This window comes from Camelus bactrianus, chromosome 2 (assembly GCF_048773025.1).
Source record: "Camelus bactrianus isolate YW-2024 breed Bactrian camel chromosome 2, ASM4877302v1, whole genome shotgun sequence".
NCBI lineage: Eukaryota > Metazoa > Chordata > Mammalia > Artiodactyla > Camelidae > Camelus > Camelus bactrianus.
This window is the reverse complement of record NC_133540.1, coordinates 69459248-69486239: the sequence shown is the minus strand read 5'-3', so window position 1 is coordinate 69486239 and position 26992 is coordinate 69459248. Positions and strand designations below refer to the sequence as shown.

At 35.9% G+C, this 26992-nt stretch overlaps 1 protein-coding gene across 8 annotated transcripts in view; it reads left to right on the top strand.

The window, feature by feature from the left end:
* Positions 1-26992, top strand: part of BMPR1B (bone morphogenetic protein receptor type 1B) — a 348600-nt gene that overhangs the window by 267642 nt on the left and 53966 nt on the right. Inside the window, exon 1 of one of the 8 annotated variants that reach the window (XM_045515707.2) lies at positions 18314-18474. The exons of 6 other annotated variants lie outside the window; for them this stretch is intronic. The gene's annotated coding sequence lies outside the window, so the exon portion shown is untranslated. Of the gene's footprint in view, positions 1-18313; positions 18475-26992 lie in introns of those variants that run through there. One more of the 8 variants, XM_010953555.3, reaches the window with a different exon arrangement.

The following is a 26992-nucleotide window of genomic DNA, read 5'->3' as shown; positions in this document are numbered from 1 at the left end:
CTCAAGGGAAGACACGCTTGGAAGAGATTACTGTATACAAATCTCTGGGCCAGTAGAGGATAGGCGTGGAAAAGATACTGAATCAAAACCAAAATCACTCTCTCTGATCTGTGACGTCTTGTAGTTGGTGAGTGCACCTTAGCTTTGGGTGATATCTTTGACTGGTTATTTGAATTTAATCCTTGCTATTTGGTCTCATGTTAACACTTTGCATTACATGACGATGTCAGTGATCTCACAGCCTTAACTTGGATTGGATGCTCACGAGAGCACAGAAGCATTAGGGGCTACATGGATTTTGAATGCATACATGAGATCTAAATTATATCGCTGACAGTGAAATTATATACCTTTTATTAGATGGAAGAAATTCCAAGAACCACAATTCCAGTGCCCTAGATAGTCCAGATTTAATTAAAAGGACCTTTTATGTTTACTTAAAAAAGAAGCTTGGATATTTTGGGAAACTCTGAAAACTAAGAATAACTGAATTAGGGTTCTCCATAGGAACAGAATCGATAGGAAATACGTATATTTTTTTCCATAAGGAATTAGCTCAAGTGATTTTGGAAGCTGACAAGTCCTAATAACTGCGTGCAGCAAGTTGGAGACCCAGGAGAGCCAATGGTGTAGTTCTTAGCCCAAAAGTCGACAGCTTGAGACCCAGGAAGTGCTGATATTTCAATTTGAGTCTGAAGGCAAGAAAAAATGTGATGTCCTAGCTTAAAGGCATCAGGCAGGAGAGACGCCCTCTTACTTGGAGGAGAGTCAGCCTTTCTGTGTTGTTCAGGCCGCCAGCCGATTAGATGAGGTCCATTTGCGTTAGGGAGGGTGAACTGCTTTACACCGTCTATCAGTTGTAAATGTTAAACTCATCCCAGGCGCCGTCACAGAAATACCAGAATAACACTTGACCGAATATCTGGGTACCCATGACCCAGTCAAGTTAGCACATAAAGTCAATCATCACAGTAACCTATTTCAGAATCTGTTCAAGTTCAATTAACTAGTGAGCATTTTAGGCATAGCTCTGTAGACTCAGCAGTGGGTAAGACATTTTGAGTATCTAACGAAGTAGAAAGCAGGTGTCAGGTAATGCTTAGTAAGATCAAAATTAAGTAACAGAAAACCAAGGAAAAATGCAAGTTTTTAGTGTTTACACTTTTCACCAAGACATTTTTCTTGTCTATTGAAACTAACTACATGGAACTAAAATTGAGTTCTTATTCTGAACTTTAAATTATTAAAACAGACATTAGGAAAACCATATACATACTTTTTTCATTTTTATTCGTTTTAAACTTTGTTCATATCACAGTACACATTCATCTGGAAGGTGGTAGCATAATAATAAAGTAACGAACCAATGAAAGCTCAGTCTGTTAAAAAATTAGTGTGTCTAGTGGATGTACAAGAAAAAAATTTTCTTTAGCAGTTTTTGCCCCTGAGTTGTGTTAATCTATTCTTGCATCATGTTTGTGGCCCACTGTTTTGTGCCATGTGTCTCTGAATTCAGGTCATATAAAATGTTTCTGTACTTACTGGACATTATAGGTAAACAAAGTTTTGATCTTATTATTTTGCAAAAGAATGAGACCCCTTATAAACATAAGATAATTATTTAGCCACAAAGCATAGCTTAACAAACAGTCATTACACATATCTCCCTCCCCACCTCACCTGTACCCAGTCCATCCAGACTTTAGGAAGGAAAAGATACAATGCAACTGGGGAAATGATTTTAAGAATTTAATGACTGTACTTGGGTTATTTAGATATTTTAGAGTCAAATACAAAGCAAAAATCTGATTATTTTTTAATTTAAGAATAAAAAACATTTAAATGAATTAGAATTCTGAATTTGGCTCATATTGGAAATTATAGAACTAGGGACTCCATTAAATAAGCATATTCATTTTCTCAATATTTATGTCATATTTTCTTCAAGTTTGACTGATGTATCCTTTATCTCTGGTTGCTTCATAATGGCAAGGTAGTTACTTCTACAGTCCAGAGACTTTTGAGGGCAGGGGGTCTCTTTATAGGAACTTACTTGTTTGTCTCTCTTGGTTGAGGAAACAAAAGTTTTAAGAGGAAAGGGAAAACTATACATTTGGAAATAGCAAATATGTTTTCCCCTCTCTTGCAGTTACCTTTTTCAGACTGATTTAGTGAATCAGATGTGGTAGGTTTGGAGAGACTTGTTCTCAGTGAGTTAATGTTTGACTTGCCAGGCCTTTTGCACTTCCTAGGGTGACCTTGGGAACACCGACGTGGCCTTGATATCTTGTGAGCATCTCCCACCCTTTGGCAACTGGGAAATATTCGAGGCTATGGCTTCATCAGGAGAAGTCAGTCTGTATGTTGGTATTACCTGACAGCTGTGTAGGATTGATGTAAAATGCAACACTTTGGTGAATGCTTTCTTTGAAGTCTCAAATCCAGTGTGAAACCTTTTTTGTTTTTAATATGAAAAAGATTTGTGGCACTTTCATAATAGCTGGGCCTACCCTGTTGATTTAGATCAAAATCATTTCCTCCCAACATCATAACCATTTTACTGTTCAGTGGTGCAGAAGGCAGCATAAAGAGTGAGTGAAGTGTTTTGGATTGTTTAGAATTGCATGAGTGATAAAAATGAAAATATCTCTGGCAGAGGTGATACTGTGGAGAACTTCGTATAAAGGCAACAATGAAAATCTCTCCACACTGAGAATTTCGCCAAGTGTCCTGGTGATGTGAGCCATTTGGACGAATACCTAACACAGCTCCGAACACTTACATTTCCACTTAAGCTTTCATCGTGGCTGCTCTCCTTTGGAGTCTCCGCTGTTTTCTCTTTCAGCTTTCAGGGAGAGAAAACACAAACTCCTCTTAATGTTTAATGAATATTTATGAAGTCCTTTGACAATTAAGGGCTCATTAAAATTCACTTCAAAAGAAAAGAGATTAAAAAACACTTTAAAGACCAAAGCGGAATATGGAGGCAAGTAGAAACTCGCATTTCTCTCTCCCACTGTAAGTCAGAAACACTGCAAATGAGCTGAGATTCTTATCAGAGCGATTCTAGGTAGTAGTGTATGTCCAGTAGGCGGACGTGATTATTGCACGGTGACTTTAACTTTGCATTGGCTGTTGTCTTGGTGAGTGTTTTTTTTTTTTTCCCCCTGTAGATACTAGGAAATCCTGCTTTTATATGACATACCTTCATGGGTAGGAGACCAGGCCTTGTTTAGTCAGACTTTGTGTGTTTAAATCTCAGTTTCAACTCTTTCTCTTATTACATGACCTTGAGCGAGTTCTCAGTGCCTCAGCTTCTGTATTGTAATACGGGAGAAGTAACACTATATAGACTAATAAGCTTGTTGGAAGAAGCACTTGAGTTATTACATGAGAAACACTGGGAACAGTGCCTGGCACTCAGGTTTGCTCTGCTTTGAGAAATCTCTCCTTTCAATTTGGAAAGGGCTTTGTTTTCCCCTGGCTCAGGTGATGCAAAGCAATAGTTAATGAATATTTCTGATAGTTAGCATCTCTTTTTATTTCCATTTTTCTCTATTCTTTCTTCCCAGGACCCCAAGCCTCTGTGTCCTGCCACTTACAGTTACCTTGGACTGCAGCTGTCTCTTAGTCCAAATATGTCACACAGAACATAGGAATGCATAAGTATATATTCAGTCACTTTGAAAAGCACAGCCTTTTATGAATGAGAAATTGCCAGAGTTATCAAGGTGTTTTGAAGTGAAAGCCGTTATACCATTTTTGCTGTTATTCCATGTCAGTCATTGTTATTTGATACCAGAAATAAATACTTGGACATGAAATCAGATAATGGCCTCGAAAGTTACATGCCTGCTCATCATTATTTTAAATTTGAAATAGAAGTATGTGTTGGGATGAGCAGAGAAGTACTAAAGCATCCATCCACATGTTGCTTTTTCTACCAGGCTTAACTTTTACAGAAGTAAGCATTGATGTGGACACCAAAATTTTGTCTTCTATTGATAAATGTATGCTTTTAAAGAACATCCCACTTATTCCTAAGTAATTTACCATCCTACTTTACACACTACAGGTCATAAGATTAAACTTGTCTTTGTAAAGTGCTGAGTTGCTGTGATTTAACTCAAACCTTATCTTTAAGACAAGCCTCATAAATTGAGTAATAATTAGTCATAGTTTCCACTGGAATTTTTACTGCTTTCACCATCTGCTCTTCTCAGTCTGTGAGAAGACTGGTACGAGGTTGGATCTATTTTACAATAACTAAGTAAACTTTGACTTCTAATAATTATTTTCTATTGAAAAAGTGATTGCTATATTTACAGGTTTTGAGAAGGTGATAGATTAATCTGCTGCAATTTATTCTTCAGCTTTTTCGATGCATCGTAGGGAGACTTTATTTTCACTGGTCATATGTGCATGATTAGTATGTGCATAGTATTAGTAATGACCTCGATGTTAGAAAATAATCATTTCACCATTTACTGGCTATTGTGTACTTGGGCGTGTGCGTACTCCTAGTTTTGGTTGCTGTTGAATTTGCCTTTGTAGTTCTTAGCCATCTAGTCCTCATTTTGGAGTGGAAATTCACTGCAGAACACAACTAATTATTTCCGCATTTTTCTCTATTTTCCACATAGGCACTCAGTACATTAGCGCTAATCAGGCTGCTTGGTGCATGCTACAGGGGTGTGCTCGATAGCCTCCTTCTCCCATAAAGCCACTCTCACAACCCCAAGAGAGATGCCAAGAGCTAAAGAATCAAAGTTGTTATGTTGCCTAATGCAGAGAAGGAAGGTGAACTGTCAATATGCTGTAACTGTAAAACAGGCGTAATTTTTTTTATATGAATGCCTCGATGTTCAGAAAGCATGCAAAAAGAGTTCCCATTGTAAGGAGAAATAGAAAAGTCCAGTGAATAATCTTATCTCTTGCCAAGAGTCCCACTTTGATTCACAACCCTCATTTCACTGTATATGGAGTAAAATTTCAGGATGAAGTGACACTTTGCTTGGAGGGATGAGCTTATTTTGTGTTCTACAGGAATCCGTTATGATAATGTGTATATATTTGCTCTTAGAAAACTACTTAGAAAAGTTATAAAATCTAGTTTTTAAGAAAGTGTTTATACTTGAAAACTTAAATGTCTTTCCTTCAAAAATTTGCAAATGCTAAAATCAGATTGGATGAGCTAGTTTACATCAAACAATGAATTTCTTTGGTCACAAGTTTCAGCTAGTATTACTATACAAATTATTCCCACATACATGGGGCAGATTCTTTAAGGTACTGTTCTAAGCGTTTTATACATATGAATGAATAAATACTACTCTCCTCATTTTACAGATGAGGAAATTGAGGTTCATGGAGGTTAAGTAAATTGTCGAAAGTCCCATGGCTAATTATTCAGATTAATAATGAATTGGGTGACTCATGTAAACAAACTGTACTCCTTGCAATAAGGAGGTGATAGTTGATAGGACAGAATGTATGTCTGCAACTAACTGTTCTTCAAGGCACAGTAAAATGTATAACAAGAAAAAGTTCCATGAGTAGTCAAAAAAAGACATATATTTCTAATTGAAAATGTAACATAGGTGATGAAGGAGAAGGGGGGCTAATATTGACTGAAAGAATATGAGCAGAGGCATAGGAATATAAAACAACAAGGTGCATGTAAGTAGGGCCAGGGAGCAGACCATGGCAGGAGGTGAGGGTGGAAAGATAGCTGGGGTCAGCTGATGCAGCACCTTGAGTGACTTCCTAAGAACTTTAGAGTTAGAGCTTTCTGTTTATTTTGCTTCAGCTTTTTGGTTTTGCAAGTTCATGTGAGTGTGTTGTTATTTTTAGAAGGCAGCAGTGCAAATAATGGATATAGAAGTGGGAGAAAGATCAGAGAGTACTGTACTAGTACTGATTAGAGAGAGGGATAAAGGGGATAGAAAGGAGGGGCTCCAGCCAACAGCTTGTGTTTTGCCACAAGGAAACAGGGCAAACGTAGGAACATGTGTCCCTGTACTGGGGCAAAAGAAATCAAAGCTACGCACACCTGCTGATGGTAACAAGGACTTCTTTTTTTCCTTCCTCTTCTCTCTCTCTCCTCTTTCCTTCTTCCCCCAAACTCTCTTTTCTCCCCCTTTCTCCTCCCCCTCCTCCTCCTCCATTATTATTAGTAGTATTTATTATTAAATGATTTAATGAAAATCTCAGGTCAGCCTTAAGACCTTATATCTGAGCCTTAGTGATTTATAAAAATGGGAATAACTACTGTATTGGCTCTGGTAAGACGTATATAAAGTGTGTGAAAGCTCTTAGAACAGTGCTTCACCTGTAGTAAGTATGCAGTAGTTTTCTTTTACTTGTGGATCATTTCAGCAGTTATTCACTTGCCCGAAGCATACAAAGCACATTGTGATGGCCTTTGTATACAGTAAAAGGTTAATAGGCAAGCCGCTTTCTACACACAACTTTCAGATTGTCTTCAAACATTTTAAAGCAAGTGGCTGTCATACCTATATATTCTCTTAATTGTCTTCCTGTTAAAAACATAGGGCATCAAGAGTCTGATGGAGTCATATAACTGCCGTCTGTGATTATATACCAATGGAAGAGCTGGGGTACATGATTAAGTGTAGACCAGTTTTAAAATTTCACTAACACTGTATGTGGGTGTTACAGAATGCATGTGTGTGTACTTTCTGAGTCTGTTTAACACACACACATATACGTTGATACAAGTATCTTGCAAAGTGTAAGATGCAATAAAGACACAAAATACTGTTAAAAAGTAGCAGCTAATGCTACCTACCAGTTGGTAACACCTTGTGAAGTGAATGAATATGGCCTACAACGCATGCTATTTTTAAGACACATTCATGTATAGTGCTCTGGAGGCAAAGTTGATGTGACATACTGAACAAGTCTAAATATGAGTAAGTAATACTGGTACAACTTCATGTGATGCGTAATGTTCTGTAGTGTGTCTTCATACAGTGCCACAATTATTATCACTGCTAGCAGGAGCCATGATAATGGAAATTCTATATGTCTTTTCTTCCAAATAGTGAAATCACTTTATAAAACAAATTACAAAGTGGTTAAATTGACGGAAATTAGAAATGTGAATTAGTACCAGTGTTAAATAACAGTAGGTCATAGAAAATAGACTTGTGTGTACACATTTTTTTTAACTGCTCTATATCTTTAAATTGGTTCCGGATTCTGATAGTGGCTTTATAAATTAAACAGTTGGAGTGAAAGATGTATGCTTTTCTGTGTTACAAATCTCAGTCTTTACCATCAAGTTTTAATCCATAGATTTCTGAAAAATGAAGGGAACTAACATTTATTGGGCATGTATGCTAAGTGCTTCATATAGTACTGCATTTAATCTTAGAATAGCCGTGTGACAAGTAAACATTATTCCTCCTATTTTCAAGATAGAGAAATGGGGGTCTAGAGGAACTGAGGAGTGTCTCCAGAGGCGTGCAGCTGATTAGCCCAGCTGGGCAGGATCTCCGGCCCATGTGCTATCTTTCATAAGTGAGTCCAGGTTACACTGGCATTAGAGACAGTGTCCAGAACCTTCCTCTCACATCCATGTTCCAATGTTTTGCTCGTTAATAATTTAAGATATAATTTAATTGAATTGGCTCTGTCAGAGTAGGGTCAGAGTCTTTCTTGTGTTTGAAAATTGTATGTCTAGGGGACAGAAGGAGTATCAGAAAAATTCAGCTGCTTTTTTGCATTATGTTTTCAATTTTTAAAAGTGGAGGTTTTATCAAATAGCAATCACAGTAGAACATACACACACCCCTCTCAGAAATAATCATTAATATATGGCAGATAATATTGTTTGTACATTCTCTCACATTAGATGACTCTTGAAACCTTCATAATAGGGAAGTTGTTCCACATACGCAGTCAGCAATTTATGTATGCCTGCTGGATGCCTGACATTATTTGAGATGCTGAGGATGTTGTGGTTAACCAAAGAGGTAGAATTCTTACTCTCATGCAGTTTATACCCTGACTGGAATATTATAAATATTTCCCCCAAGTGTGAAGTAATAGCATTTTTAAGACCACATGTGAGAAATACGCTTTCAGAGTTTCTCCATAAAATGTTTTTAGATGGAGGAAAAGGTCTACTAAGCATATCCCTTCTTTAGGGTTTTGAATGGTATACATTCTGACTTTTCTAAATTCAGAATTGGCTGTTTTCTGCAGCATAAAGGAAAAACTGATCCGTGTTTGGAAATCAAGACTTAAACTATGGTCAAATCAAGACATTAACATAAAGTTAGAGAAAAGCTTATCTCATTATGGTCAACCTTTCAGTGTTCAATATGAAAAAGAAAAAGTAATCAACCATACAGAAGAAACAGAAAATACTGCCCATGAGAGCTTACAACCAAAAAGCAAAACAAAGCGAACAAAAAAATCAACCAGGACTGGTTAGTGCCATATTTGGCAATTTTTTTTCTCTTTTTTTACTTTTTTTTTTTACTTTTCTCTTTTTACTTTTCTGAGAATGTGAACTTTCTGTACCTGTTTATTTTACTTTCATATTAATGAATCATTTCTTCTTAAATGTTCATCAGCATTTCATAATGGGCAGCATCTAAGTGGTGCTAGCTTAATTAAAGTTCTGTATTTTAATTGTGTTAAATACCAGTTAATAACATTAAAACATAAATTTACATTGATAATTGCTTTCACATGTATTTGAAACACAATACTTCTGCAAGCAATCTAGTATTTCTAAGTGAAAATCTCTCTTGAGAGCTCAAAAGGATTCGATAATTGTATAAGTTTCTTCATTTTTTCTTTTAAAAATTATCTCTTTTACTCACTCCTACTGTTCAAAATTTCTCAACTTATATTAAGTATAAACTTTATATCTCTAATGGCCAATAGTTGGTCATCTAGTGTGACAACTTTCAAAATATGATTCTCAAGTGTAATAATAAGATGTATTAGTAACATCTGCACTGATGGTACAAAGGAAGTAGTGGTTAGAACTGCTGATAGAACCTTAGCACAAATCAAGACAGAACACCAAACTGCACTCCAGTCTTCACTGCCAGGTATCACAATAAACACAGTAAACGCAGTCAACCAAACAGGCCAACTGGCCAGACACCCTACGAGCTAACCAGACACCAACATCCAACAAGAAGCTACCTTCATTTAGTAATATACTGGATGAAGCAGTAAAAATTACTAAGTTTATTGAATTCCAACCTCTGAGTAGATATCCTTTTAATATTCTGTGTGACGAAGTGTGTAGTAGGTAGAATGAAATTCTTCACCATACTGAAGATTTAATGGTTACCTTGACGCTTTTTTTCATGAAACGCAATTTTGCTAGAGAGAATGACTGACAGACAAACTGTGGTTATTCAGGCATGGGTATTTGCAGACATATTCTCAAAAATGAACAAAGTGAACTTCCCACTTCAAGGAAAACAGCTGATTGTGTGTGTGTGTGTATATATATATATATATATTTTTTTTTTTTTTGCTAATGATAAAACTCAAACTTTCAAACAAAAATTAGGATTTTGGAAAGCTTGTATCCACAGGACTGACCAGCATAACTGAGTGAACCAAGAATTTTTCTCCACATAATCAATGCCATTGTTTCATATTCATGCATGTGTGAAAAATCCATTCAAAGTACATGACAGACAGTAGATTTTAATTTATCAGAATATGAAAATTTCAGTAGGGTTTCAGATTCCACATTGCGTCTAACTGAAGAGACACCTACCTGCCCAGTGTGTGTATAGTATTAAAGAATAACCACTATTATGAAAAAAGTCTGTTAAAAGATAGCTCCTTTTCCAACTTTATGTCTGTGGCTGCATTCTCTTCATATATGTCAAACCCAACATATTGCAATAGATTTAATTCAGAAGCAGATAGCCAATTTATTAAGTTAGACATTAAAGAGATTTGCCAAAATATAAAACAGTACTACCTTTTTCACTATTATTTTTTGAAAATATGTTAAAATGGGACGGTTCATTATCATTTTACATGAATTATACCATATTTTAAAACTTCAGTTTTAATTTCTAATATGGTAAATATTGATAACTATAATCCACATAAACACCAAATTTGGTGTCCTTAATGATTTTTAGTAATGAAAAAGGATCTGGAGAACAAAACGTCTGAGAATTGCTCTCTAGAGGAGTCGTTGCTTTAAAAGTCAGAGAGCAGAGCTTCCTCCCGCCTTTGCCTGCTGTTCACTTGATGGTTCTCAGGAAAATAACCTCTTCCAGCCCTAGTCCCGTCATGTATAAATGAGTATTTTGAGGGTTACATTATATGAGATTTATAAACAAATAATTGGGGATAGACAAATAACATCTTATTTAATCCTCTTAAAGACTCCTTGAAGTGTAAGTACTGTTGCTATGAAGTGTTTGAGATTTAAAAAGAATTAAGACCTGGCCTGAGGTCACACAACTAATAAATGGCAGAACTGGGATTCTTACACTTTATTAATATGATATTCACTACCCACTTTTTAGGCTATAGATAATGGAAAAAGAAGGCGTATCAGGAAAGTGGAAGTTAACATAGAACTGTAATGTGTTTGAAGTAGGAGGGAGGTTAGAGAACACATCTTCCTATCATCTCGTTTTACTGATAAGATAACTCAGGGAGCACAGGTACACCGCTGTGACCCTTACATCGCTTTGAACCTGGCAGCATTCTAAACATACTTGTTCTCGTCCTTTCCTAGCCTCCAGTTCTTTCCTTGGCCAGACTGAAAGACCTTCAGTATCTTTGGCAAGAACTGTACTTACCCGTCCCACACAGATGCCAATGAAAACAAAAACACACAAAAACAAACAAGAAGACAGGGAGGTTGTGGTAAAAAGCCATAACCTGCTTTGACTACTGCTTGACCCTTTCTCTGAGTTTTTCATGATTTTGATTTTTTTTTTTCAAACTTTAGGAACTCAGTGCTTGTTGGAAATTTAGCTGAATTTAAGTACTTTAAGAAGGGAGTATTGGGGGGACTTAATACTGTGATACAAAGACAAAGGGAACTGATCGTTGGGAATAGCAAAGTGCACATGACTGTCAGGGTCGGACAGCCCATCTTGGAGCAGGCTGGTAAGATTCCACGATAAGTCTTTCGGTCATTTCTAGAGAGGAGGGCGCAGTGCTAACTATGTGTGCTGATGCTTCCTCTCTGCACCCACGACCCCTTGATACCTTATGGATGATGGAGTTAAGGTTTGGTACCACCACTCTGTTTATTCTTTTTGTGTTTCTTCCTAATTTGTTCCCATTTTACTATTATTGAGTAGGATTAAAAACATGAACTTCATCAATGGAGTTAATATGCTATATCAGAGCAAAATTCAACCTTCATTTAAACATAGTTTGTGTAAATAATTAGCTCAAGGGAAATGAAAGTTACTTCCGGGCTGCTCTGTGTGTTAGTTTAATTTTGGAGATCCTCAACTGCTGTTCATTTTTGTCTGTCCTATGATTTTTTTTCCTTTTCTCTAATACATATTGTCTACTTTTAGTCTGTTCAAACCCCTTTTCAGTAAACTTGTTAATGCAAACCCACAAGCATACGTAATGTAATAGGTATGTAATTTTCCCTAAATATATAAATATAGACATCAGCTTAAAATCTGCCTGAAATGATGTGGGTGAAGTCAGGGATACCCATATGTACATCCATATCTAATATATAAAGATACATGTACTTAGTTATGAGTGATTTCCTGTGCTTGTAGCCAGGCAGACTTGGACTGGTTTTCATTCCTCCCGTCCATGAGTGTCACTGTCTGAGACAGTGGGAGGTTAGATGTCCTTTCCCAGACTGTTCATTTGGTAAGGGTAGTTGGAAGTAGTTAGAGATACAACACGTTTTGGTGTTTGGGAATCTTTTGGTCACCAGAGCAGCCACTGCTTCCTCCTGCACAGAAAGACCCACCATCCCTCTCTTTGTTACCCATCCAGGGAACGTGGTCATGGGAAACGCAGTCACTGTGTGGCACTGCTGTATTACCGTGTTGACTCAGGGTCATCTCCTTCACACTCAGTTTCTGATCTAAACAGGTGTGTTTGGCTGAGTCTTTTCCAGTGATCTAATTCATTCATCAGTATTCCTTCCCCAAACACATCCTGAGAACCTGCGTTTACTGCCTGCACCTTACTTGGTAAGTCATCGCTATGCTGGTTTTCTAAACAAAACATTCTGGACATTCTGGAGGTTTCTAAGTCGGTAGCGTAGCCAAGGCTAGAAATCACAATTCCTGCACCTGTTTGGAATCTAGTTATCCTGTTATACGTGTGACTTGGCCTATTGTAAGAGCTGGTGCTTGATTACATGATTTGTGTATAAGTTACTACATTTTGCTATAAAGGCACAAGCATAAGCATCTCAGGTTTTCCTTTCAGGGTTCCTTTGTCCTTTCTTCCCAGTACACTCATTTTCTCTTTGTCCAAAACCCTTCTTCAGCTGGGCTCATCTAGCCTGGGAAAATGGCTCTTTGTTCATAACTCAGGAAGGAACATATGAAGGCAAACCATCCCATGTGAGAGACTGTGATCTCGGCCGTGCATCTGGGGGTGTGAGGAGAGATGGGATCCAGCAGGCAAACGACGGGGTAGATTCCCCAGGAGGACGAGCAGAGATGAAAGCTCACAGTTAGGAGGTGTGTGATGAGTGGAGGAGGGTAAACAGGGTCATTTCACACCTGGTGTTTCCTGTATTCTCAGTGGGGATGGGAGGGAAGAAAGGCGACATCTGGATCTTCAAGTATATTGTTTTTTTTGAGAAGCCACTGGGGACTGGGAGATAAGAAATGAGGAAGGAGGCAGAAAAAGTTCTCAGATCCAAAAAAGGCCTATCCTGCACATGTATTTGAGTAGAGGGCCCCCGCCCTTGTCTTCCTCGTGCATTGTATAACACTAGTAGTGGGTTGCTGCTACTGAGAAGGGAAGTAAAGCTGAGAAGCTTGACTTGTGCAGATAGCAAATTTATAGGAAGATTTATCAGCCACAACCAACATTGCTGCAGGAGGGTAGAGTGCCGTGCATCCTTTTCTGAGCGTTCGCTCTTGTGCTGGGCATGAGCACCCAGGCTCTGGATGATGGACTGAGAAGAAGAAACAAGAAAATGTGCTTTAAAAGTTTCAGTTTTCTTATTCACTGGAGGGACTTGTTCAGTAGTGAGACGTTTTTGAGGTTTGGAAAATACTCAGAACATTTGGGGAAAAGAGACAAATTTTGTGCTAATTGTTACTTGTGGCTCCTCCCTGTGGACCTACTTGTGGGGAGTGTGTGTGTGTGTGTGTGTGTGTGTGAGAAAAGGAAGGGTTATATAAATACTACATCTTTTGAATGAATGTTTATATGGTGGATAATTATTTTTTTAAGTCTAAATTGATTATTTTAGATCATTAAGAAACATAACCAGGAATCTATGACTATTAGGTCATTTTACTGGTAGGAAGAATTTTTCTGTCTTTGATTGGGAATCCAGTCATTTAATGGTAGGAATTTCCTTCTAGTCACTATTTTTAAAAAATTAAGAACATGTCACGTTTAAGTTGCTGTTTGTGTTTAACAGAGGTTTTGAATGGCTAAGTACAGTTTTTTAGCATAAACCCTGGTAATTTCAGAATTGAAATACTACTGTCATCTTTCTGTCCCAGGCTTAGTTTCCCCAAGAGCAAGTAGTCATTAATATGAACCAGTTTCCCTTAAGCATTTGTTACTAATATCCTAACATTGGATTTTGTTGTGGTTACCATAGTTTTCATGATATGACAAAAACGTAGGTTTGTTGATATCAAATATTTTATTCTTGTTCAACCTGTTGTTTTGTCAGTGAAGTAGAACAGAAGAGGTGATACTGAAGAAAACATTAAAGGTTTTCTAAGAGGTGGCAATGGATGTGGTGTTACTAGCAGAGATGCTTTTGAACAATACTGCTAAGGAATAGGTCTAATGAGATTTGGGATGTTTTTAAAAATTAGTCAGCATTAGTGTAATGTTCCTTCAGGGAGTGTTTGTAATGCCCACAAGAATGTGTCGGTAGATGGGTCGGGTTCCAAGCCAACCTTCAGGCGCTTTTAGTAGTTGACGTGACACACACCTGTGTGTTCTCTTTTCTGACCTCAAAATTGTTTTGAAAAGCTCCTGACATCTGGAAGTGTGAAAAAGAGCAGATTTAGATTTGTTTTCTGACAAGTAGGAATAATAAGTTCTAAACGTAGTGTGTTTGCCTGCATGTGGTACTTGCAGGAAGGGCCTTGTTTATCTCATATCCCTCTAATCAGCTGTGGGGTGAAACCTCCAAGGTTGCAAGGTAGATTAGTATTTTTCTTGAAGCATTTTAACATGTGAGAGATTGGAATATGTGTGTGTATATATATATTTATATAATAAACGTAAATACATGAAAAAGAGCACTCAGCTTGTGTTTCTTTTTCTTGGGAATAGTCATTTAGAAATTTTCTCTTAAAACAGTTAAATTGTTTGTGAATGGGAGTTAGCTATGGCTCAGTGGTACAGCACATGCTCAGCATGCATGAGGTCGTGGGTTCAATCCCCATTACCGCCGTCACAAATAAATAAATGCCTGATTGCCTCCCCACCAAAATAAATTAATTAATTTTAAAAAATTGTTTGTGAATAGGAATCGTGCTGGTAAAGAAAATTGATCCAGTTCAACTTCACCTTTTAGATAGTGGCAAGTAAAGCTTTCCTTGACAATATACGTTTGCTCAGCACCAGTGTTATCATAAATGCTGTCACTTAAGAGAAAATATCTATCAAGTTCCAGTGAATCTACTTTGAACTCAGACTACCCTGCAATAACTTTGGTAACTGAACCAACTGGCCTTTTAAAGTATATGTTATAATATGTTTTACATATTATATTATTAAATAAAATGTTTAATGATTTTACATTTTAGCATCCCTGGGACCCTAGATGGATTTTTATTAAGTTCACAGTTTTTCTTTTCAAAATTAAGCTTCACTTGGTTTGGCATCACCAGCTTATTCTTTGCAATCTGTTTAATTGAGTAGCTTCTGCTGTTTATCCTAAAATGCAGATAAATGGCTTTCAGCACACTGTTTATAGTTTAGTAGTTCCTGAAGTGAGTCAGCATTATCTGCTAGCGTCTACATGTCATAACTAATGATCTCTCTGCTTATACTTTCTTGCTAGTGAGGAGACACTGAACTCTACAAAGGCAAGAGCTCCCACACTTGGGGGTGGGGGTACTGTTTGAGATGGTGCCTATTGGACAAGGTTACCCCCCCCCCCCACTGGTATGAAATGGGAAGAGAAAACATGTCCTGTACCATGATTTCAGCATGCACAAAAGCTGCTCTGACGTGCTGTATTCTAAGGGCTGGGGTGAAAACCTTTTAGGAAGTAGCTATTTAAAGGATTTGTTTTATTCCAGATTGTTTGTCTAATTAATAATTAGCACAAGTTTAATACTTTTCTGGTCAGGCTGTTTGACTTGGTGATGGAGAATGGGAGCCACCAGGAAAATTTCATATTAGTACCAAATAGCTACTGCGGTTTTAATGATGAAAGCAGATATTTTTGTCTGCCAAGAAAGATGGAAAGAAAATAGATAACTTTAACTGTTAACTAATCCTCTGTCAGAAATGGGGCCTGTTCACTCTGAAAGGTCCTCATGCTCTTTCCTTAAGGATGAAACATAACAAAACAGAAAACCTCCGTGAGACTTCACTCCCGGTGAGGAGCAGCAGGCCTGATGACCGTGATGGTTAAAGCTGCCGAGTTTGGCCAACCCCTGATTCATTAAATAATGAGAATTCTTGCCTCCTATACTGAATTATTCTGTGGGTTTTTAGGTAGAGAATAGAACATTTTGTAGTTGAACATAGAGAATGGTTTCTTAGTAGCTGAAATACCAACTCTTACATTTTGGTAAAATATTTTGTTTGATCTCACTTTATTTTTGTCCAAGTGGAAAACTTTCAAACTGAAGTGGCTATTTGAGATAGACACCGTCCTTGGCTCCCATATTAATATTATTGTTGTTTGGAAGCATTTTGGTCATTTAAATAGAACGTGAGTAAAGATGTCTTACCTTGTTACTCTGATACTGAAATTTAAAATCATGTACCCAACTTATTCAAATATTTGAAAGAGAAAGAACCTAACACACAGAGATACAGCTGCCTTATATAGGAAGGGTTGAAAATTAAGAGCCATTTGAAGAAAGGGTGTATGAGAGGTAGTTATTTTTCATGTAGCATCTTAGATTCAGGGTTTTTGTTCTAGTTTTGGTTGTGTTATGTGAGATAATCATACTGGTAATTATTTTGAAAAGGAAGAAGGAAACATTTTGACCTTAGAATATAATGTGTGTGCAGGTAATTATTGGCATAAATGAGGAGATAGGAATTGGATAAAGAAATATAAAGAAGGAACATTTAAAAATAAGATCAGTAAGACTTCAAAGCGTAGGCCGCTGAGACTACTAGGCTTTATACAATTTAAAAAATTTGAAAATAAGATTATTTTGAAGAATGTTTTGAAAACCGAAGCCACTTGTTTGTTGAAAGAGCAACAGCTTGAGCAGCATCAGGCCAGGATGCCCCAGGGTGTGCCGTGCCCAGATTTCAGGTGACACAATCATTGTAATAACATGGTCTCAATTCAGATCTTTCCTCAGTGTTTCTGCCCGAAAGTCAACAAGACTTTTCTGCTTTTGGCAATCTTATGCCAATAAATGGAAGCAAAGCAGATGGTGGGTCAGAATCTCAGCACTATTTTCATGGCCACTTATGTATAATTTCAGAAAAAACTTTTGTCTTAAAATACTGAGTCTGTATATTGCTAGTCACATACGTATCCAGGATCCAATTCAACTATCTTATTTTACTTTGGATGCGTAGAGCAGATTAAGGGGCATTAATATAACATTTTGTGGCATGATTCCTAAATCTTGATCCTCCACCCGTTCATATCAGAATGTTTCTTGGAGCTTTAAATGCCCTTTTATCTTTCACGCTAATGTCTACGTGTAAAGGAAAGCTATGAAACTTGTCAGAGTCTGATGAGAGAGGATGTTTTTATGGACATAGGAATTTCTTTGGACCCTATTGCTCCTAATGTATATCATATGGACTTTTTCTAACATTTTTTTATATACTGGTAATTAGTAGCTAATCAATGAATACAAAAAAAATAGCATAAAAAGTTAAACATTTCCTTTGATATATATCTTCAAATTATGTGTACTTTTTGAAATTGATGTATTTTCTTCACCTCAGCTCTTTTTGTATATATAAATGATCTTTTTTTTAGCCATCTGCTATTGGGAAAGAGTGTCTGTTTTTTGGGTAAGGTTTTAGATTATTTAAAATGGCATGGATACTGGCCTGGGGGACAGATGGTTTTGTGTTTATATAAAGTATAAAAGGAAAAAGAGTGAAAGTTTTGGTGTGAGTGAATGGTCAGCAGCCCTTTTATGACAAAAGAACAATAACACGAAAAGTAACGTTTATTCACTCTCCCCGATTAGATTTTAAGGTTTGTGAGCAGAGAGGCCATTTCTTCTTCTCTGTGAAACCAGAGTGTTTTGAAGTCAGCTTTGTCTATGATAAATATTTCTTAAATCAATCTGGAGTTGCTAACAATTTTGTGCTGGTTAAAATAAATATTTTGTGCTAGTTTAAATCGTCCATGATGAATAGGATAGGTATGTCTCAAGTATAAATTTTATAGCAAAAATTTTAATGAGTTGAGTCCAGTGACATGGTGAACTTAAAAGATAAAATTAATTGTAATAATTTGATTCTCAATTTTCCCAACATTATAAAAGGAATTTGATACCTAGAATAGGTAAAATTCTTCAAAGATTTTTAAATGTTTATGTAGCTATCAACTTGTGAAGTTGTGCTTATTTTAAAATAAGCTAAAGTATTGCATGTTGAAGTACCATTCTAAATGTCAAAAGAGTAATATCAAAAAATAGATTTCTAGATATTTAAATGTGTATTTTTCTGCTTTGCATCTAATCAGAGGCAGCTTTGAACCATCTAGAAATGTTACATAATATACTGTGGTCAGTGACTTTTTTTCCCTTTTCTTTCTTTTCATTTATTTTTGTGATTCTAAGGTTTCCTTTCTCTTTTACCTTTCCACTGTCATATGCCATGTATCCTGAGCATAGTTCAGTGTCTGACCAGAAGAATCTCTCTTGCCAGTTTGTAATCAAAGGGAGCTCTGAGAAAAACAGCTGAGCTGTATTAGGCAACCACAGTCTGGACGGCATTTCTTAACTGCTGAATAACCCATCACAGGTGCAGGATTAGTGCTGCCTACGGTGCTGGGCTTTCTAGTGGAAACCCCTAGCAGTTCTGTGCCGCCGCCTCATGTCTCATCCCAGGGAACCCGGCAACGATCTGTCGAGCATACAGAAATCAAAAGTGAGTAGTGGGAGAAGCTTTATGTCTTGCAGAGGCTGCGTGCCCTTCCAGAAACACAAGCAGGATTAGTTAAGCCAGTTCTGGCACACACCAAAAGGGTGATGGAACTTTGTCTTGGCATGGAGGGTGGAATAGGACAGTTCAGGGGGTTCAAAAACTTTCTGCACAAAATTACATGGCAAGAAAATGCAGGTTAGTTTAGCTGTCCCAGCAGTGTACAGTTTAGGTTACTTTAAAACTACTAAATGTTTTGCATGTATTATTTTAACTTCTGTGTTCTATGTGTGTTGGAGTCGGGGGGATGTTGGCTCTTACACATTGTCCAACTCTGTCATGGTTAAAATCAAGTGTTGCGACTGTGTTAAGTCCTTGTGGTATAATTTGATTGTTTGTAGCTTTTGGCATTTTGAGTTCTTCTGCTGTCTATGACATGGAAATCTCAACTCATGGGTTATAAAAGTCAAAGTTGCTTTCTTGCTGGTACAGTATTTTTTTAAATGTGAAAATATTGTAAAGTATAAATTAATGATTTAAATATTAGAGCAAATGAATATTTTGAAAATACAGTTTCTGAATCTTTTTCTTTTCATCAGGAGGGCTATGAATTGTTTTAGCAAGGTAAAGTATACAGTCACAGAAACTAGGACAAGAGTATATTTGAGTAATTCTTGTCATTTTTGGTATCTATCTTGGAAAACTTTACTAGGAAGCATAACACATACACATAACAAAACCGTGTAGAGAGCACTGCAGGTTTCAGACAATTGTTTCTTCAGTCTCTTCAGTTTTTCTCCTAAAACTCTATAATGGCTTTCTGATATTCAGATTGTTTTAATTCATTTTATTGCTGGTTATCATTATTCCATTTTGTTTTACCAGAGATAGGCCTTTAAACTCTTTGGTGATGACAGTAGTTGATAATACTGCATTTTTAAGTTTTTAAATATATCTATCTGTATTCTGTATATTTTGTGCCTCAACTATTTGAACATTTGAAATAGCAATATATTTCTATGTTTAAGGTCAGTATGCTCCTTAACTAAGATATCCTTTAACAATTATCTAATTAGAGAATGCAGAAAGGATTAGAAACAGAGAGATCCTAAATGCTTTCCAAGTTTTTTCTTTGGGGAAGAAGAACAGCATGAACCTGGTGATGTGGTTTCTGATGTGTCTGGTTTCATGGTCTCTTCTCTTCTTTACGTATATGTCTGTTCAAAGTAGTTTTGCACATCAAGCTGTCTTAGAAGTGCTTTGCAAAGCTGCAGACTAAGTCTTTGTGTGATGGCGAGTTGAACATCTCCTTTGATTAGCCTCAGAACTCTGTGAAGCAGAACACTGATAGAAACATCACTGAATAAAACCATAGCTCCTGGCTTGGCAGTCTGCCAAATCCTGCTTGATTCTTCGACATTATTGTCAAAGAGGCTGTGGTTCGGTTTCTTTTCCAACAATGTGAATTTGAACAGACACGTTAAGTAGTTTAAAATACAGAGAGATTTTAAATGTTTTAATCATCCTGTTAGCTGTGATTATACTATTTTATGGATGTAGATTCAGTTTGATGTTAAATTAGCTTTAAACATCACAGTTACTTGCTTTTTAAGTTTATTGTTTCTTATACTGATACTTTTATTAAGATACTTATAATCATGTTCTGTTTTAGAGTATTTTCAAAGACTTTTAAATTTACATGAACATTTTGCTTGAATTTCTCCAAATTCAAAGCCTGTTAGAACCTGAGGGAGAGGCTAGCTGCTCTTTTACCTTTAAGGAGTGTTAATGTGACGTCTAAAGAACTGTAATTGCTGTCATAATTCAATTACACTGTTTACTCAGGCTCACAGCTCCGTATTAGTTATTGACAAAATATAAATCTATACGTTGTATGTTCACATTTACGTAATATTTTTCCTTTTCATGATTTGCGGAAATCATAATCTAGCTTCCCATAAAATAAAACACTTGAATGATTGAAGCTTTCACTTTTTATCCAGATGTTTTGGGGTCTCTTGGCAGAATTTTTACGATGTAAAATGTTGAAAACGTGATTATCATACAGAGCCTGAGTGATGTGGTAACCCGTGGGTATGTTAAGAAGAGAAACGATTGCCAGTAAATGGAAACATGCAAAATATTTTATTGTAAAAGCCCTAGTTTCCACAGAGAGCCAGCATATCTCTAACATTTTAAAACGAATGTGTTTTCCTTAACCTATTCAGTAGTGTCAACAATGAACCACTGAAATGAAAAACTAGTTTTGGTGCTTATGTTTTCCATAAAAGTTATGGGTTGATTACTGCTACCCCTAGTAATCTTCCCTCCCATGCCTCCTATCTGGGACTTACTTATATTTGACAATTCTGTGTGGCGTTATGACATTTATTGTATTGTTTCATAGGCTGTTTTTTGGTTTTCCATATGTAATTGATTTGCCTCACCATGTTCCACATGCAGTTGATTTGTCTCACCAGCAAGATCGTTATTTTATTGAAGGTACTTTAAGTGCTCTGGGCCACTGTGGTATGCAGATGGAATGGATTTAGTGATTATTTGCTAAATAAATGAATATACCACAGGAAAAAAAGAAAGTTATTAATAGGATATTAGTCAACCTTGAGCAAACTATCATTCTGTTTCTTAAACCAAAAAGCTCAATATTTTTTTATAGCCTTTGTGTGCACATGATGACTCTAGAAAGGGAAGGTCAATGGAACTGAAGTGAAGCAAACAAAAGGGATATTGAAGAGGACGAGAGAATCAGGATAAGAGAAAGAGCGTGGGAAGGAAGAGAAATAGAAACACACAGGAGATGAAGGACTAGGGAAAAGGGACAAAAAACAATTGAGGGAGGAAAAGAGAAACTCCTGAAGAAAGAAAACTAAACAATTGAACAGTAAGCTTCAACAGCACAGAAAACAGTAACAACTCACTGCTATTCACATGTGCAAGGGACCGTGATAGGTGCTTCACTTGGAATGTCTCATCTGATTCCCCTAGCATGCCAGTGTGTGCTGCTGCTCTCCACATCCTCTGTGAGGAAGGATAAGGCCGCAGAGCAAGGTGGTAGCTGAGCTGGGGTTTGAACTGTTTCGTCTGTTTCATCCTATATCCTGGTCAAGTCTGAGTCCGCTGCTTGGTGACCAACCTCATACTGGTTTCTCACCTGACATTTTCCCCCTCCTCAACCTGCTAGCCCAGGAACTCACCACCAACAGCCTCCCTTGTCCCTCTTTCCTCCGACTTCAGAGTCTCTTGAAGGAGAAAGATTCCAGAGTAGATAACGTCACGGTTAATAATGGAAAGTCTTCTACTTTATATGTGTGATTTTGCTTCAATACTTTTGAATTGGAATTGTTTATGTATTTTTATTTTTCAAAAGAGTTTTAGGCATATATCCCAACTTTTTATTAATGATTGGGCTTCATGTTGTTCATATATTTTTTTTAAGTTCTTATTGCAAACAACATAGAAAATTTGTTTGAAAATGTCTTAGTATTAAGAAAGAGGATTAGGCAATGAAAATTGAGGATTTAGGTCAGGACTTTTGAATACACTTTATTAGATAGTAAATTAAATCATTAAATTGAGTTAAATGTTTCAAGGCTTAAGTGATAAAAATAAAGATTAGTTATCTATAAACCCACCATTCAGGATTACTAAAAGTTATTTTGAAAATTAATACTGCTTTTAAGCTCTGATTCAAGTTTCATTCCTGTGTATTATAGGCTTTTGTTTTTAACCAAGGTACTGTTTAAACCAGTTTTGGTTGAGAAAGGAAATGAGTATTGATTCACATTATTTATTATTGTAATAATATAGGTAGTAGTAGAATGGACTGTTCCCAAAACATTGCTAAACAGTTCAGTACTTTCAGATTTTTCTTTCACTTATCTATCTACCCAAGGCACTTGAAGTACAAACTTGGGTGAAAGGAACTTCAATTTCTCTTCTTGCTCTGGCCTGCCCTCTGGTGAAGGTGAGGTAGAACAGAGAAGACACTCAAAATTGTGTTAATTTTTGAGATATTTAGAAAGCTAAAAAAAAAAAAGAAAGAAAAAGAAAACGAAGAAAGAAAAATAGATTACTAGTAGATTCTGTGGCACTAAATAGTTACATGTCATCTTTCAGTGAATTTTGAAGACTCAAATCCATTTCTAAGTTCATTGTATATTTGAGACTTAATTTTCCTTGGACTATCTCTGTTCATAAAGATTACTCTCTATATGTTTTAATGTGACAGTGGATTCCGATATTGTCTTCACTGTGACATGTAAAACAATCTTTTATAACACAAACTCAAATGTTTTATTTATGGTATTGTGGAAGTGATAAGAATGTTACTGAGAAGAAGAATCAAAACTAAAATTAGCTGGAGCAGACTTTAGGATGCAGTGGATGAATTTGGAAGTTGAAATTTGTTGTAGAGTTGTAGTATTGCAAATTCTTTTTTTCTTTACATGTCACTTTTGTTCTGGGTTTTCTGATTTTTCTATAAAAATCTTGTTTTATTTTTTTCTGTAAAAATTATATGGAAGAGTACATTATAATATAATATAGAAAAATTTTAAAAATAAAGAATTGATTTCTTAAGTATCTATAACAACAAAAAAAAAACTATTATGTCTGTACTAGGCTGCCAGCTAGTAATGGTCCACTGATTACAAATGAGTGCTTTAAAGAAACTCTGTAACTCTTACCTCCTAATTTACACAAGAAGAGATGCGCTTACACTAAAGAGAGAACTATATGCAGACATACAAAATAGCTAAAAACATTTATATAACTGTAACATATATCCAATAAAAGATATTCAAGATATTCAAGAAAAATAATTCTCTGTTTAACCTTCGTAATTGAATGGAAGTCACACTATTGCGGGTCATTAATTACTTCATGAAGTTTGATTAATTTGCTTGAAAATCTATACATCTGTTGTATATGAGAGATGTGAGGAATATAATTTAGTTTTTATTCACTAAGAACACACACACACAACCATATGTCTGGAGGTGATCTTGTGGTTCAGTTGCTCCCTAAAAATCTAGTGAGCCTCTGAAAAATGAGAAACAATTTTAGATTGGCTTCCATGTGCCCTACTTTGTATTATCGTGGTAATTTGGGTAGTGAACTACCTGGGTTGATGACAGTGTAACAAGCTAAGCTAACCAGGCAGAATCCGAAGTGTCCGGATTCACTGTATTAAGCTAAAGGTTGATATTAGAGAGACACAGAGACAGATACTGCTAGGTGGGGGAGAGTGGTAGGGAGGAAGGGAACTGAAAAATGGACTGAGCGCCTAAAGAGAGATTTATTCAGTGTAGTATTTATTCCTAAGAAATTTCTGGGGAGTCTAACTTTCCTTAGTTTTTTTCCTCTTACATTTTTCTGTCAGGTTTATTTATAATTCTGTCACTAAATATTAAAAAAGCCTTAATTGCCAGGAAAGCTGTTGAGAAGAAATAATCAATGTTGTTGAAATTCTTTTCAACTTGATTAAGTAGAAACCATTTAGCTCTCCTATTTAGCTTTCCTTGGTGGAAAGAAATTTTTTTTAAATTTAACTTGTTGTTTGGAAAATACAGTGTGCTAAATTATATGTAATGTTTCTTTAATAATTATTCATCTGCCATTTGTTTTCAATGATCGTCTTTAAATCAAGTAAACGGAGGATCTAATTAATAAATTTCTTACATTATTTGAATGGGCTGACTAAATCAAACTTTATTTTTCTTGAAGTCTGCCTTTCTCTTGTTTAAATGGAGGATGATAAAAATATAGTAAAATGTAAAAAATACATTTTGATAATTGTCTTAATCAGACATCTGATATTTGGGACATATCTTTGTTGTCGCTACTCCATTGTCCACCTGAATTTTCATATTACCATAAAGATATATCTTTGTCTTTCCTTCTAACTCTTATTTCAGCATGATTGTTATCTGGCTAAATTAGTGTTTTTATAAAATAATTATTTCTTGTGTATACGTGTAATTGCCTTTTTTATGCCTTAGCTGATGTGTTCTGTCTTGTTTTTGATCCAAAATGCCTATGCTTGCCTGTGTGAGGCTGGCTGAATTTTGCATAAATTTGGAGTGCCTTTATATGGAAATGATCCTTTTCATGATTATAACAGTAGATACAACAGTCTAGTTTCTCATTGGCCCTTTATCTCAAATGTGTTCTTGCTATTAGGAAGATCTTAAGGAGATTGAATCAATAATTTAAAACCACTCAATAAACCAAAAAAAAAAAACAAAAAAACCCAAAAGTCCAGTTCCAGATGGCTTCACTGGTGAATTCTATCAAACATTCAAAGAAAAATTAATATCATTCTCAAACTCTTCCAAAAAATAGAGGAGGAAACACTTAAAAATTTTACGAGGCCAATGTTACCCTGATACCAAAACCAGAAAAGGACACCATGAAAAAAGAAAATAACAGGACAATATCCCTGAAGAACATAGATTCAAAACTCCTCGACAAAATATTAGCAAACCAAAGTCAACAATATATTAAAAAGATCATACACCATGATAAGTGAGATTTATTCCAGGGATGCAAGGTGGTATAGTATCCACAAATCAATTAATGTGATTTGCCACACTAACAAGATGAAGGATAAAAATCTATGATCATCTCAGTAAATGCAGAAAAAGTATTTGACAAAATTCAACATCCATTTATGATTTAAAAAACCTCTCAACAAAACAAGTATAGAAGGGACATCCTTTAACATAATAAAGACCACATATTACAAGCCCACAAGTAACAACATACTCGACAGTTAAAAGCTGAAAGCTTTTCCTTTAAGATTAGAACCAAGACAAAGATGCTTACTCTGGCCAATTTCATTCAACATAGTATTAGAAATGCTAATCAGAGCAGCTAGTCAAGGGGAAAAAAAGGCCTTTAAACTGGAAAGGAAGAAGTAAAACTGCCACTCTTGGCAGATGACATTATATTATATATAGAAAACCCTAAAAACTCCACCAAAAACTGTTGAAACTAATAAATGAATTCAGTAAAATTGCAGGATACAAAAATCAGTATACAGAAGTCTGTTGCATGTGTGTACACTAATAATGAACTATTAAAAAGAGAATTTAAGAAAATAATCCCCATTTTAAATTTTCATCAAAAAGAATAGAATACCTTGAAATAAATTTAACCAAGGAGATAAAAGACCTATACACTAAAATCTGTAAGACATTGATGAAACAAATTGAAGAAGACACAAACAAATGGAAAGCTCAACCATGCTCATGAGCTGAAAGAATTAATATTATTAAAATGTCCATACTACCCAAAATAGTCTACATGTTCAGTGTAATTCTTACCAAAATCCAATGGCATTTTTTAACAGAAGTGAAACAAACTGTACTAAAATTTGTATAGGACCACAAAAGACCCCAAATAGCCAAAGCAATCTTGAGAAAGAAGAACAAGCTCAAGGCTTCATGTGCCCTGGTCGCAAACTATTTTACGAAGCTCTAGTCATCAAAACAGTATGGTATTGGCAGACTAACAGACACATAGATCAGTGGAACAGAATAGAGAACACAGAAATAAACTCATGCCTATATGGTCAATTAATTTACAATAAAGGAGCCAAGAACATATAGTCTCTTCAATAAACAGTGTTGGGAAAACTGGGTAGCCCCATGCATTAGAATGAAACTGGACCATTATCTTACACCATACATAAAAATTAACTCAAAATGGATTAAAGATTTGAATGTGAGACCTGAAACCATATAACTCCTAGGAAAAAACATAGGTGGTAATCTCTTTAGAATAGGTCGTGGTGATGATTTTTTGGATTTGACACCAAAAGCAAAGACAAAATTAAAAATAAGCAAGTGGTACTACATCAGACTAAAAAGTTTCTGCACAGCAAAGGAAACCATCAACAAAATGAAAAGGCAACCTGCTAAATGGGAGAAAATATTTATAAACTATATATCTGATAAGGGGTTAATATCCAGAATATATAAAGAGCTCTTACAACTCAGTAGCAAAAAAACAAAGTCTCATTAGAAAAAGTGGGCAGAGGACCTGAATAGACATTTTTCCAAAGAAACAGGCACATGAAAAGATGCTTAACATCATTAATCATAGGAAATTATATATCAAAATCTCAATGAGATATCTCCCACCTGTTAGAATGGCTATTATCAAAAAGATAAGAGATAACAAGTGCTGGTGAGGATATGGAGCAAAAGGAACCCTTGTGCACTGTTGGTGGGAATGTTAATTGGTGCAGCCACTATGGAAGACAGCATGGAATTTCCTCAAAAGGCTGAAAATAGAACTACTGTGAAATCCAGCAAATCCAGCTACCATGAAACTTCTGGGTATTTATTTGAGGAAATGAAAACACTAACTTGAAAATATATGTGCCACTTGTATGTTCATTGCAGCATTACTTACAATGGACAAGATATGGAACAACCTAAGTGTCCAGCAAGGGATGGATAAAGAAAATGTGGTGTGGTATAGCTATACAATGGAATAT